Source organism: Engystomops pustulosus, chromosome 9 (genome assembly GCF_040894005.1).
Source record: "Engystomops pustulosus chromosome 9, aEngPut4.maternal, whole genome shotgun sequence".
Classification (NCBI taxonomy): domain Eukaryota; kingdom Metazoa; phylum Chordata; class Amphibia; order Anura; family Leptodactylidae; genus Engystomops; species Engystomops pustulosus.
Window position 1 is genome coordinate 111,883,645 of NC_092419.1, and position 15,577 is coordinate 111,899,221.

Genomic DNA, 15,577 nt, shown 5'->3' on the forward strand with positions numbered 1-15,577 from the left:
TGTGCCGTAAGAAAAGTGACCATTATATGTGCTACATAATGTAACACTGAAGCTGCGGCCAGTTCTGACTGCGCTCCCCTCAGCTCACAGGTTGTGGCATCTTCTGTTGCAAACTTAGGTCTTCAGAAGCTGTAGTAGAAATCCAAGAATCCCTGCTGCGGATGTGTTGTAGCCGCAGCAGGATTAGCCCCGTTCACTTGGTTAATCCACATGGAATCGGTGGGAATAAATAATAATACTGATTCTCATTGGGTTTTTTGTTTGCTGCATTCTTACGTGATTACTCTACAAAGGAAATAAGCAAGACATTGCCTCTTAGCTACTTTGTAAGGCAGACCCTTGTACATCAAGCATGACTTTCAAGAAACCTAATGACACGATGCAGCATTGAACCAACCCAGTATATCTATTCCATAAGGAACAGATTCCTAACTGTAGACCCCGCTGTTTTGATGACTTTGCATCTCGCCAGTACAGTGTAGGACACTGGTGTAGCTGAGTGAGAGGCCTTTCCCTACACTCTTCTGATGAGATACAAAGACATTGAGACAGCGCTGTCTACTGTTGGGAATCTGTTCCTCCTGGAATACATATGCTGGTTTGGCTTTAATCCCACATGTTGTCATTGGGCTTCCTGAAAGTCATGCTTGATGTTAAGGGGGCTGCCTTACATGGTAACAAAAAGGTGTTGTTTTTCTTGTCCTGTCCTGGAAAACGTATCTGCATATTTCCCAGAATGCCCCAGTGGAGCACACGCCTACAAGGCAACCTTAATTGGCGAATTCTCCATAAGGAAAACACTTACTTCTCTATTCTATTCACATACATAGGATGAAGTCTAAATATTCAGCCAAATCTGCTCTGAAAGCTTGGTAAAGTTTCCCTGAGGACCACCAATAGTGTCTCATCATGGCAGGGTACTTGGATGAATCCTATTCTTATCGCTAGACTCTTCTGTAATAGTTGAAAATGTTACAAATATTTTATTATGTTGCAAGCTATTTGTCAGAGTTCTTGTTACAGATGGGTCCATGTTGTGTACAGGATTTTAGGAGCCCCCAATTAAGCAATGGTCTACTGAATGGCTTTGGCCTGTGACAATGATTGGAATGGTCATTGTGTCGGCTGGGCCTTGTGGTGCTCTCAGGTTATAAAGTGCTGGGTTTTTCGGACAATAAAGGAAGTGGGAATTCTCTTTGTTCCTGTGTTGCTTTGTGTTTAGGAATTGCTGTGTTGTTGAAGTGCTGTGAATTGCACTCTGGGGGTCATTAAACTTGGAAATGCTTGCACTTGGGGGTCTGTTTCTGGTTGTGCTCGTCCTGTGTCTTTGTCATTTCTCACTCTTGTGTTTGGCTGTAACTCCAGCAGATCCTTTCATGTCTCTTTCCCCCGGTAATAAAATGATTGCCGCCATTCTGATCACTCCCCGGCTGCTGTAAAGCGCTGAGCCCCAGTCTCCTTGTCACTGCGCTCTGCCAGAATTAGCGCAAATCGCTCTATGGAGGAAAATAGCACAAACAGAATAAAAAGAAAATTGTCCTCTGCTCGCGAGCGACGCACTAATGAGTCATTTACATGTTTAGCACTGAGAGATGATACAGCGGCACGTCCCAGGAGCTGGCGCTCGGCTGCACATTACCATCGTGGAGACTATCTGTTACTAAACGCATCTCATCCCGCAATATCCCTACATGCTCCGTTATCCCGAGGTCAGGGGGGAGTTCATATTTCTTGGGGGCCCTAATACATGGCTCCATTCCAAGCTCTGCCATAGCTTGGCATCCTGAGGACATTGTTGTCCCCTCCCCCCCCCCTGATATCCAGGCCACAAGCAATTGCTCCATTGCTTTAAGGGTAAATCGGCTTCTAAGTTGGCATAGATGGGGCACTTGCCTCTAGTCTCCAGCAAGGGCCATGAGGAGCCTAACACCAAACCAGTGTACTGTTTGAATGAATACGATCTTGGGTACGTTGAGCTGTGGAACTAGTGTATCTAAGCTTTACACACAAATCTGAAGGAAGGTGTAGGCAACAAAAAGTGTAGTACCCAACCAAAAACACAGTAAAATGATAATTACTGGGTATACCTAATAGTAATGATCAATTTAGTGTTTCCTGCATCTTGGCTTTGTCAAATGTCACAATGTGCTAAACATTTATATGTGCAACCAAAGTAATAATGTGTGCTGGACGTTGTATCCTTATCCTCATGTATGATACAGTCTGCTCATCTGTGTATCTAATCCTCTCATGTGTTGTACTGCTCGCTGAGCTGTGTATCTAACCTATTGTGAGTCTACTGTGTGTGGTACACTGTCTAGCAAGCTTCTGTATCTAATCTTATCTCTGTCTAGGCATATCATGTGATATTGTCTCCTGAGGTCTGTCATTTGGAAAATGGTTTAATGAAATGTCTATCTCAACCTCTTAAGTTTGATATAATCTGCATGTACGCATATGATGTGTGGTACTGACTGCAGAGCCGCTATATCTAATCGTCCCATCTGTGATACTGCCAGTATCTAAGCCTATAATGTGAGCTCTAGTCTGCTGCGTGTGAGAGATGCACAGATCCCCATCATGTAACATTAGTGAAGTATCCAGGGCCCACCGGCTTATGACTTGTTACCACTTTTTGACATCATGTTCAGTAAATATTAACATGGATTATGCAAGGACATGTACCAGTTTATTTTGCGGTCAAAGATTTCAGGTTGGCTCAGTTCCAGCAGATAAGGGGTTTGGCCATCATAGCGTTGTGTATGCCCCTTTAATATGTAATGTGACAAATAAAATCTTCCGGATCACTTAAACCCAAATCTCAGTATTTTATTCCAATCATTACCTCTGTATAATGACCTATAGGACCCTGTAGAACAGTGGTGGCGAACCTATGGCACGGGTGCCAGAGGTGGCACTCAGAGCCATCTTTATGGGCACCCTTGCCATCACCCAAGGGCAGTGTTCGTCAGACAGGACTTAAGGACCCTAGAAGGAAGCTACAATGATAATCCAAACTTTTTTCTACTGTATTGACATCCGCAGATGCATATACAATTCAAACCTGCGAAAGAGAGGGGAGTAATAAGTTACTGCTTAAATTGTCGCATTGGCACTTTGCGAAAAATACATGGGTTTTGGTTGTAGTTTGGGCACTCGGTGTCTAAAAGGTTTGCCATCACTGCTGTAGAAGGTTATAGAGACTTGTCTATTTTCTGTGTGGGAGACATTATGGCGGCTATAGTCTCCAGCAACCAAGAAACCAAGAATTACAGGTAGATGCTGCAGCTGGGAGAAGTCATAGCTCATTGGGAGCTGCGTGTTTGGTAAAAGCGATGTTACAGTCGGGGGCCCTGAGCAGATCCCCCTTGTCTTGTGGGGTCTTCCTGTCATCAGGATGCTATAATCCTACAATGGCGCTTTGTAGTAGTAAAAGGCTTTCTGCACCTACTTTATTATGACCCTCAATTGGAGGTTGCTGCTTTCTGTCTCCCCCACATATGTCTGAAGAGCGCTTAATGCTGACTTCCCCTTTAAGGCTGATTATGAAATTACACTCATGAAATTTACGGCATAATTTTAGAATTTGTATCCAACATCCTGCTTCCTCCTACTTTTTGGAAACGGCCTTTGAGGATGTTTACTAATTAAAGGAAATGGGCTCCGTTGAGAGAAGGCGAGATGTTTCATGACGTTCCAGGCGTTGCTTCTTAGGCGGCTGGTGAACGGCGCTGTGATTCTGCAGCATCTGGATCCCCGGACATGACACGGGCCGCGCTGCGCTCATTTGGAAGTGTTGTATTATGTGATTGCACATTAGTTATGGGTCGTTGTCATACGATCAGGCCAGGGGTGTGTGTCACATGTAATTCCTCCTGTCCTCTCTGCTACTCAGGACTTCAGCAGATCCAACGTGATAGGGTTAAATATCTTGGTATTTAAGGCTCCTGCCGTCTGAAACGGCCTCCGGTGCAGTGACATTTTTCTCCTTGTGAATCCTTATTAGTTGTGAAAAGAGAAAGTGTGACAAGGCAGGCGGCGCGGAGCCGCGGGGTAGGAGAGGAAGGTTGTAGCAAAAACTCTTCCCGGTGAAAACAGTGATTGTACAGATCGCCTGTGATGTACCAAGCGCGGGCTTAAAGGGCCCCACACGTGGAGGACGGAGCTTGTGAACTGCTCCATGTGCTGGTCTGTGGGTGCAGAGGACGTGATCACTATGAGCGGCTGTGTGTGTAATACCCTGGGCCCAGACCACTAGGGTGACGGTTCTGGTCTGGAACTCGACATATCATAAACCGGCGACTTGAACTGCATAAAACTCCAGATTATGCCCCAGTGTGAACGTGCGCTGAGGAGGTCACTGCTTGTGCCCGCTGTGTACGTGAACACTCTTGTCTGTCTGCATTACTTTACCTGGTTATAGGATCAGTGAGGTCCTAGTACTTAAAACCCACCGCAAATTGATCATATCCAATGTATGTATCTGGACCCCTTTTATATTATCCTAGAGGTTGTAAGAAATGTAAATCGCGTTGTGTCTCCAGTGCATCTACATGGGATGCAGTTTTGGGGATTTTGTCTTGTCGGTGTACACAATTGATGGATAGAACCTGTGGATTACATGTGGATTTGCAGAAGGTTTTCTGAAGAATTGGCCCCATGGATTACATTACTTCATAGTATCGGCGGGTCATTTGCGCATTTGATACAATGATACAAATTATTCTCTCATAATTCTGCGGTGGAAATGAGCAGAGAAAATGCTTGGAGTAGATGGACCCTCACGCTCATGATTTGTATGAGGTGAATCACTCCACCCTTGTTCAATAGCCGTGCCCTGTATTATAGCCTAGATAATGGTCTGTGTACTCCACAGCACTTATCACGAGGTACAAATACAGACAAAATTACAGAATAATAATGAATTCACGAGAGCTCCCAGTGGTGTCATAGATCTGCCAGTGCCCGGCCCCTATGGGTGTAGGACTCTCTACATTGTGTCCGAGTGATTTCCTGGAATAGAAATGTCTGAGGGGTTGCAGCAATGTGTCTGCTCTGTGCACATCCCTTTATGTGGGGGTCTGGGGCAGATGTGGTGATACGACCCTGTACGTGATGCTGCTGTATGACTCTGTGTCAGTCTATCAGTGTAGCTGCTCTGCTGTTATACGATTGCGGGTTACAGCGACCGTCTTGTTTATTTTACAGTTTTTTATTTTTTTGGAAGTTTAGGCGACATTAAACTATAAGTGACCACATCAATTGCCTGATTCTCTGTGAAATGACGTCTCGCTACTTGACAAGTCGTCTTAGTTTCTTTGGACACTGTGACCGTCTCCGCGGCTGAAGAGCTGATACAAGGCTGCGTTTGTCTGGCATCTCCGCTGGCGTCTTTTGGCCCGGTTTTCGCTGTGGTCATTTGTCTGTGAAATGCCACACTTGGGAAAAGATGAAAGTTTTATGGCTGATATAAAGACAGATTCATAAAGACTATTGTCTCCTCTCTTTATTATATAACAGCCCAGAAAAGAGCGAGGCGCTCGGCATAAAGCGCCTCAGCCGGATAATACGATTGGCCAAAGGCATTTCAGAGCTGTCAATTTCCCACAATGCCTCGTAAATTTTCTTGTCTGTAGATTGTGTGGCTCTGAAAACCGGATCAGCGTATTGAGGGGAACCATCTTCTGTTGTCCCTTAGTCTTCGCCTCTCCTGTAGTGTAAGCTCCTGTCACTTTGTATCCTGAATAAAGGCTCCTGTCATGATTTACACAACTTCTCCCTCCCAGGCCGAAAACCCGCTAATGACCGTGACGTGTTTAATGGGTTAAATGGAACTGATTGGCAACGGGTACAGGAGCGAAATGGGAAATCCATGGAGGTGCTACAACTTAATCTTTGTTGAATCGGTTTGCACATTCATCCCCAGGCGTTATCTGGTTACACCTGCACCATATTATTTCTCTATCAGCGGCTCCTCTGATTACTGATGCTTGTAGCGGCTTTTAGCACGGCAGCATGTCGGCATGTATTCCTCTAAAATGTCAACGTGGCACTGTCGTGTCCACCCCCAAATGTCAACGTGTCACTGCCCCCCAGTGCCAGCCTGTCCTTATCCTGCCCCCACCCAAGTGTCTGCATCTCCTTGACCCTCCACCTCGCCCCCGGTGTTTGCGTGTCCTTACCCCCCCCCCCCCCCCCCACACACACACACAAACACAAAGGTGTCAGCGTGTTCCTGCCCCCTACCCAAGTATTGGCGTGTCCCCATTCTGTCCCCCATTGACACCTGTATCTCAGTTTTCCTGTGCAGTGTGCGGCAGATTCAACAAAACTGGTGCTTGATCTTCTTGGATCTGGCGTCCCCTGCACTGCCCGGGAAGCGTCACCATTTCATGCGCTTTGTTCATGCTGCAGAATTGTGGCGCATGTCAGTAATAATTCTGTCTTTGTCAGACACAGAGCAGCCACGACACAAAACTGGTGCAAACACTTTAATAAATGCGGCCACTGCCTCCAACTAGTCCTCATTACACAGTGCTGTTCCTGAGCTCAGTGATGGAGCAGCTAATTCTGTTATGTGTCCAATATCGCTAATTACCGCTCTGTCCATGGCAGGTTAATCTCCAAGTCCTCATGTTGCTCTTGGATTAAGCACCTAATGTCGTCCCTCATCCTCTGTTTAACACCAGTGTCCACAAGTCACCCGTTAAGGCTTCAGTATCCCTCAATATCCCGAAGATTAATCCAGACAACATGTCATCTCTTTGTCACAGGGATTATCCCCCATATGCCGTCCGCTGTATTTGAGGGGGTTCCTTACTCTGTCGTGATGATTAAGACCCTGAACTTCTGTGCATATCCTGCAGCCATAGATGTGCACAGTGCTGTACATGGTGGTGATGCGCGGGTCCTGCGTCGGAATATTTAGCCATTTTTGCTGGTCCTGTCCCTCCCCTCGGTGTACGCTGAGCTTCCTCTCTGAGATTACAGCAGTTGTGGGATTTACATCCTCCTCCGTGTGGCTCCTAAGGGCCGGGTGCTCAGCAGCTTCCAGGAACTTGTACACATAAGAAGGGTTGAGTTTTCGCCAAGCTCCTTTCATAACCATGTCAGGTTTTCTCTCTTTATCCGAGCTTACGTTACGTGCCCCATGATTGAGTATATGCCATTATGGAGTTGACTTTTCTGATTGCAGCGAGGGTGGTAGGACATGACATCCCGTCGGTGTGTGACATCTCCTGGCTAGTATCTACATGCTGTGTACAGATCTGTAATGCTATATACCTTCTCCTTTACATGTGGGCCCAGATGTTGCTGTGTTGGGGCTTGTCTGTACCCGGAGAGGTGGCGATGCACTCGGCGGGATCTGTGCCACTCAGCACTTTTGTTCTGTTGCATTGGCGACCACCGTTTTTCATGGGAGACCGAGGCGGAGGTCTATAAATCTTGTTTGTTTTCTGAGGCACTTTATTCTTGTGTCCTGTCTGTCTGAGCAACATTCCCAGGCCATTGCTGATGCTGTGAAAGTAGCAGGCCATCATTCATGGTGATTGCCGGCTGAATAATGATGTGAAGGCTCCTCTGTACTGTCACGCTGCCGCATCCTTCTCATGCTGGGTGTAAATCTCACTTAGCTTAGTAGCACTTAGTCTGATTCTTCAGGATCATAGAATTCGGGCTAAAAGAAGCCGCTGGCCGGGGCCTGAGAAATGTCAGCCCTGCTATGTAAAGGACATTTTCTCAGGATCGAAATGCTGATGCCAATGACCAGAGCGGAACAAGTGCTAGGTACCAGGTAGTCGGAGCTCTTCACTTTTTTGGGTCTTTAGAATTTACTAATAAAAGGGCAGCAGCAGCTTTAGTGCATTAGTGATCCTTTTCTTTCTGCAGAGGCAAACCTTTTAGGCAAGTGAAACCTGCGGCATGTCAATGGCTTCAGCGATTTTACACACAACTCTTATGACGCTGCAGGGCTAGTGCCGAGGATCAGGAGGTAAACTGCAGTAGATATCATCCAGTTTTGGTACAGTTTCTGCTGCAGCTCCATGCAGATGAAGTCCATTGGCCAATGGTAATCCTCCATGGTAGCGTGTATAGCATACACAGAGCACCGGTACCAGCTGACCACAATGTGTCTTCACTCCGTGGTTTGTGCCACAGCCTTTTACTGGGACAGGGCATACACATGGACAGCGGCTGTGTAAAATAAGACTGACTTCACGTGCCCAAGTTCAGACCATGCATCAGTGGGTTTAGTCACCTGAACCTGGCTACATTAGGGTGGTGGCACACGTGGCGTTTTGAACCAGTTTTTAGGCCGTTTTTAAGCAGTCCATTAAAAAAAAGCATACGTATCCGTTTTTGACAGTTTTCCCCAATTATCTTAATTAGGATAATTGGAAAACGGACAAAAACGGTGGAAAAACGCCACGTGTGCCACCACCCTTAGGCCTCATGCACACGGCCATCATTGACTTCTGCTTGTTGCGCCGTCAAGAATAGAGCAGGTCCAATTCCTGCCCTGGATTTGTAACTCTCCACGTAGCTTCTTATACCCCTGGATTGTGGCCCCCTGTTGCACAGGGTCCATACGCATTAAGCCTTCTACTGAAGTGAAGTACTGTATTCAGTTTAGTTGCTCTGCATTCAGCCTGGTAAATTCGGCCCAAGAGACATCATAAATTCACATTTTTCCTAATTCTTTTCTCTTTAGCTCTGCCTTGATTTTTTTTTTCTTTGTGCATTTGTGGTTTTGCTTTCCCAGGGCCCAGTGGGTGTCCTCCGGCCTCTCCTACCCCTGAACATCGCGACCCTCACACCTGAAATCTTACAGAAGATCCAACCACGCGGCAACTGAATCCCTTTTTCCAAATGAGGAGCATGGACTTACCTCCGGAAATATTATCCCCCTAACTGGGTGGCTGAATATTTCATGGGGGAGAATTAAAAATTAACGTGTGCGGCCCGGTTGTCATCGTGGGGAGAGAAAGGAGAGTGTGTCATGTTGCGCGGTTGTAGTTCCTTTTGTAATGAAGCCGTGTCATTTAGAAATTGACATGGCGGAGTAAAATGCTCCTCCGCGGCCCTCTTTAATTAAGACAGAGACATAATACTAATCTGCTGTCATTAATGAATTTTTAACCGCGGCGGTGAGAGTTGAGTGACGTCGGGGGCGCGCTCGCTTTTACAGGATTTAATTTTGAGAGTGATTAACCCTTTACCACGTCAGAGCTTCATTTACCCTAGGCAAGACGGACGGTCCAGTCCCAGCAGACGTCTGCTTGCAGAAACTTTGGCGTCTTGGTTGCTTGTGAATAGAGAGGTGACACAAAGTTGTCCGATAATCCAGAATATTTGATAATCCAGTGCTTATCCAGTCCTGATGATACGTATAACAGACATTATGCAGCTGCCACAATGCCAAACCCTGGGCTGGCACACGGCTTTACTGCAATCTGACGCGCAGAAGTGATCATTTTTAATGTGACTGTTAGGAAGAGACGTCATTGTGCAGGGGGCTGATAACTAAGCCATCCTACCCCTCTACCCCCTACCATGGCTGGAGGGGCAAAGCAGTTGGAGTTGCGGTTCTGAGCCAAGTGCTGCAATATCCCAGAACTACTTTATTCATGAGGGGGCTGCAATTTTCTGGAACCTGTGTCAGTCGTTGGCATCGCTGTGTGTAATCCACGTTGTGACCTGTGTGTTTGTGACCCGGTTGTAGGGTGCATGACGACGTGTAGCTGCAAATATGCAGACAGGAGTGTGGAGGGATAGAGACGGGTGTGTGCAGTGCCTAATGTTCAGGCCGTCACATATGGACTCTTTATAGACTTTTCATTAGACCTGGCGCCCGCTCATATTCTATGGGGAGATAAGGACCCCAGCCTTGGGTAAAGCCAAGCCCTCAAGGTGGTCGATACTGAGTGCTGAATCCTCGTGCCCGGACGCCATCACACCCGTCCTGCTCCTTGTGGATCATTGCTCAGTGGTATTTGTTACACCCTAAACTACAAGTTATTATTATCCTTGGGTAATTGATATATCCCAGATTAATAGGAGTCAGATGGACTTGGGAGCTCATTTCTAAGCTTTGATTCCCCGCCCCATATCCATATACATCCAAATACATCCAAATGCCATCCCGTGCACCCAAATGCCATCCCGTGCACCCAAATGCCATCCCGTGCACCCAAATGCCATCCCATACATCTCTCATCAAGACTTCCATATCTCCTTCTGTGATGCTGATCCTGGAACATGTGATGCGTGTTGTAGGGAAAAGCGCAGTAATGGTCCAGCAATGGGGCTACAACTGATGACATATCACTAGCGTGCCATCAGATGTAGAGCAATGTGTGAACGCAACCTGAGGAAACCACTTCTGGCTCCGATTCATTAGATAATAAAAAGTCATGGCATCTCTCGGGCTTTTGGGCTCATTTATATGTTGCGGCTACATTAACATTGTGAAACAGAATACAACAGCTGAGGAGAGGAAATGTGTATAATGTTAACATTTGACTTAACATTGTGTTAAAATTCTGCTGTTGTGTTGGGTTTCAAAATGCAATGCAAATGCCGCGCGTGAATGCAGCCTGAGGCCGGCGGCACATGTGGCGGTTTGAACCCTTTTTTGGGCCGTTTTATGCAGCCCATTAAAAAAATCATGCGTTTTTTGAAAACGCATCAGCTTTTGACCCGTTTTGAGATAATTGGTAAAACTGGTCAAAACGGATGCGTTTTTTAAAGGCCTATGGTTTTTAACGGACTGCTTAAAACAGCCCAAAAACTGTTCAAAACGCCACGTGTGCTGCCTGCATGTAAAAAAAACTATTGATGGGATATTGATCCTTGGGCTAGGACAATGGGTCCTGCACCTGGACCCTTCACCGATCAGATGTCTGGTGACATGGAGCTGGAAGGAGTTACCTTTGTGTCCCACATATGAAGAAGCTGCCACTAGTGTTCCAATGGGAGCCCCACACTGGACAACCCCTTTAATGCCCTGAGAGTTTACTTGTGTACATAAAGGGGTTAAAGCTGCGTTGTGATCCGCAGTGACTCTCCTTACGACTCCTCCTAATAACTGTTTATTTCACAAGCTTAATTGCTTTTCACCTATTAAATGATTCAACCTGATTTGTGTCTGTGCCACGGGGGACTGCGGCGCGCGGTGCGAGCTCCTCGCAGACGCTGGCAGATTATCGCAGGACGCGCTGATTGACGGCTTGTTTTCAATGCGTAAAGTAGTGAATTGAAGAATAAAAGCAAATGACATTTCTGTGAATCTGGAGAGCGCTCGTCACTGGCCTCTGGAGCCGCGCAGCCGGGTCCCGCCAGGAGCCCTCCGCGCGTTATGTGACGACTATTGTGACGCGCTGCATCCAGACGGATACGACTTCTCTATTTATTGGCTTGTGCGTTTCCATGGTAAGATTTCAATTGGTTATAAACGCTAATGGCGCCCAGGGTGAGGCTTGAAGCAGATACAATTAGTGCTCCTCGTTAAAACGCTGTTCAGACTGGTGACACTGTGACGTTCTATCAGAACCTAAAGTCAGGTTTCGTCTTTTTTCAAAAACCAAAACTAATTTGGCTGCATTAAAAAAATAAAAATCTTCTTCCTGAATTCACCCAGTGGCTTAAAAGGGATGTGGTAAGCGTCACCAGCAGACTACAGCCAGCGATAGGTATACTGTGCACTCACACTGCTGTGCTCTGTGCTGCTACTGTTATGTATTGTCCCTGAGGGTGCAGCCACACACTCAGTTTTTCAGATGCAGTTTTTGAAGCCTGGCTTTAGTGGCTGCAGGGAGCGCAGAGCACAGCAGTGTGAGGTCTGATTACACATCTCTCCAGGGACAGTACATAACACTGGCTGCACAGAGCACAGCAGTGTGAGGTCTGATTACATATCTCTCCAGGGACAATACATAACACTGGCTACAGAGAGCACAGAGCACAGCAGTGTGAGGTCTGATTACACATCTCTCCAGAGACCATAGATAACCCCGGCTGAAGAGAGCACAGAGCACAGCAGTGTGAGGGATGATTACACATCTCTCCAGGGACAATAGATAACACTGGCTGCAGAGAGCACAGAGCACAGCAGTGTGAGGTCTGATTACACATCTCTCCAGGGACAGTACATAACACTGGCTGCAGAGAGCACAGAGCACAGCAGTGTGAGGTATGATTACACATCTCTCCAGGGACAGTACATAACACCGGCTGCAGAGAGCACAGAGCACAGCAGTGTGAGGTCTGATTACACATCTCTCCAGGGACAATACATAACACTGGCTGCAGAGAGCACAGAGCACAGCAGTGTGAGGTCTGATTACACATCTCTCCAGGGACAGTATACACTGGCTGCAGAGAGCACAGAGCACAGCAGTGTGAGGTCTGATTACACATCTCTCCAGGGACAATACATAACACTGGCTGCAGAGAGCACAGAGCACAGCAGTGTGAGGTCTGATTACACATCTCTCCAGAGACAATACATAACACTGGCTGCAGAGAGCACAGAGCACAGCAGTGTGAGGTCTGATTACACATCTCTCCAGGGACAATACATAACACTGGCTGCAGAGAGCACAGAGCACAGCAGTGTGAGGTCTGATTACACATCTCTCCAGAGACAATAGATAACCCCGGCTGAAGAGAGCACAGAGCACAGCAGTGTGAGGTCTGATTACACATCTCTCCAGAGACAATAGATAACCCCGGCTGAAGATAGCACAGAGCACAGCAGTGTGAGGGATGATTACACATCTCTCCAGGGACAATAGATAACACTGGCTGCAGAGAGCACGGAGCACAGCAGTGTGAGGTCTGATTACACATCTCTCCGGGGACAATACATAGCACTGGCTGCAGAGAGCACAGAGCACAGCAGTGTGAGGTCTAATTACACATCTCTCCAGGGACAGTACATAACACTGGCTGCAGAGAGCACAGAGCACAGCAGTGTGAGGTATAATTACACATCTCTCCAGGGACAATACATAACACTGGCTACAGAGAGCCCAGCAGTGTGAGGTCTGATTACACATCTCTCCAGTGACAATACATAACACTGGCTGCAGAGAGCACAGAGCACAGCAGTGTGAGGTCTGATTACACATCTCTCCAGTGACAATACATAACACTGGCTGCAGAGAGCACATAGCACAGCAGTGTGAGGTATGATTACACATCTCTCCAGGGACAGTACATAGCACTGGCTGCAGAGAGCACAGAGCACAGCAGTGCGAGGTCTGATTACACATCTCTCCAGGGACGATACATAACACTGGCTGCAGAGAGCACAGAGCACAGCAGTGTGAGGTCTGATTACACATCTCTCCAGTGACAATACATAACACTGGCTGCAGAGAGCACAGAGCACAGCAGTGTGAGGTCTGATTACACATCTCTCCAGGGACAGTACATAACACTGACTGCAGAGAGCACAGAGCACAGCAGTGTGAGGTCTGATTACACATCTCTCCAGGGACAGTACATAACACTGGCTGCAGAGAGCACAGCAGTGGGAGGAATTATTACAAATTTCTCTAGGGATTAATCCAGGAAATATCCTAATAATCCTAATATTATATTCTGTGTCCCTTTAGCTATTATTCAGGCTGATGTTACTGTGTATAGACCTAATAGCTCAGGAATGTTATGGGCTCTACCTTGTATTGAGCTGCAGACTGACATTGAGGAGACAGGTAACCTGCAGATGACCTGACATAGCAGCGGAGGACAGACTGTGTCCTTGTGAGGAGTGCCATCCCCGTGCAAGAAACTCTGATGTCATCCAAGACTTGTGGTTAATCATTGCAGCCGTCAGATGCGTCTCTGATAATCCACATGTCAGAGTAATGGATGAATTTGTGTCTGCAGATGATGTCTTGGCGTTTGGCAGAGACCGTGGATTGTGTGGTTTCTGCAAGATCCCTGGATGGTGGATATCTGCTTGTTGGGATACGCCGTGCATGGTCCGTGGTTACGTTGTATCATGTCAGTGGTTATTACTTTGTATTCCTCTGTGTCTCGTCTCTCACTCCAAAGCAGGAAAACCTGTTACTGTCTTACAAAATCTCGGTAATGTCCTGTTTCAGGGCTGTAAATATAGATCAGTAAATGATGTCTGTGACATGTGTAACATTGGGTGCAATGCTGTTCCTATGTCTGCAGCTTGGGTTGTGACCCGTGATGCATACGGGTTAATAAGCTGAACTGGTAGAACGGGTTTATTTTGTTGGGCGTTATAGTGTTTTTAAGGCTACGTAAAATCTGCAGTAGGTTCTGGAAAGAAGGCTGCAGCACTATAGCTATATTGTTATTGTGGGATATATCCACAAACTACATGTGCCATTGCCATGAGGAGACAGAAGCAGTACCATCTGTACCTACATCATATGCATACCGTACTGTCTGTCTTCATTTACATTAACTAAAAGAGAGAGGTTGATATCCATACGTGTCATTTTTTTTACAAAAAGAGGCGGAGAAATAGCACCGTCTATAACTACATTATTTACCGAGGGAGACAAGGAGGCAGTACTATCTGTACCTATTGCCTTTACAGGCGGAGTAAGGGAAACTGGTAATATCTGAACTTATATTTACATTGAGAGGAAGTTTGTTCTTACTTAAAGGCAGTACTATCTGTGCCTCTAACATTTACTCTGGAGAAAAAGGAAGCTCATACTATCTATAGTTATCATTTACACTGAGAAACCAGGAGATAGCACTATTGGTTCCAACAGCAATTACATGGAGAGACAGGGAGTTGGTATCGTGTGCCGACTATCATTAGACTGGCATAAAGTAGTATCTGTGCCAACGTTATTTACATGGAGAGACAGGAATACAGTACTATCTGTGCCTCCATCCTTTACAGATAGAGATAGGGAGAGGGGGGGGCATTTGTGTCTGTGATATTAAAAGGGAGATGCAGGATATCAGTACAATCTGTACCTACATGATTTACCAGAAGAGACAAGGTGACAGCACTATCTGTGCCTAAATCGTTTACTGGGGGAGAAGATATTTGTTTCTGCATTTGTGGAGATGGGGTAAATGATGAGACATAAATATTTATCCACATGTTTTCCTTTATTATGTATAATGAGAGGCTGATGTTATACATTGCTGGGCGTCTTCTACCTGTATGACACGGCTCCAGTCCTCATATAAGATCCTTCTCGGATCCTTCTCTCGGGTGCTCTGGTTCCGCCCTGCGGTTTCCCTAGCAGCAACGTGTCCTATGTCTTCCAAGGGTCTATAAGCAGACTTTGGCCTCCGTTCAGGAATTCCCAATTATCTCCGGGCAATCTCAGCTTCCAGTGTGCACGGAACAAGTCTGCTTCTGTCTAGCACATCTGGAAAATGTTACACTGGGGCGTGCTGGCTGTCGTCACAGGGAGACGGACAAGCCCCCACCCCCACCAGCCCGCCATCGCTTTAACCCTTCCATTACCAGGCGCGATGGACGGCGGACTAGAGTTGTGTCATGTCAATGTATTTATATGTGATATGTAACATTGTCACCAGATATTTACCTAGAGCAATGTCATAT

General features: G+C 46.5%; 1 protein-coding gene across 4 annotated transcripts in view; it reads left to right on the plus strand.

Moving 5' to 3' along the window:
- RXRA (retinoid X receptor alpha) overlaps positions 1-15,577 on the plus strand; it is a 142,414-nt gene that overhangs the window by 36,292 nt on the left and 90,545 nt on the right. The gene's annotated exons all lie outside the window — the stretch shown is intronic.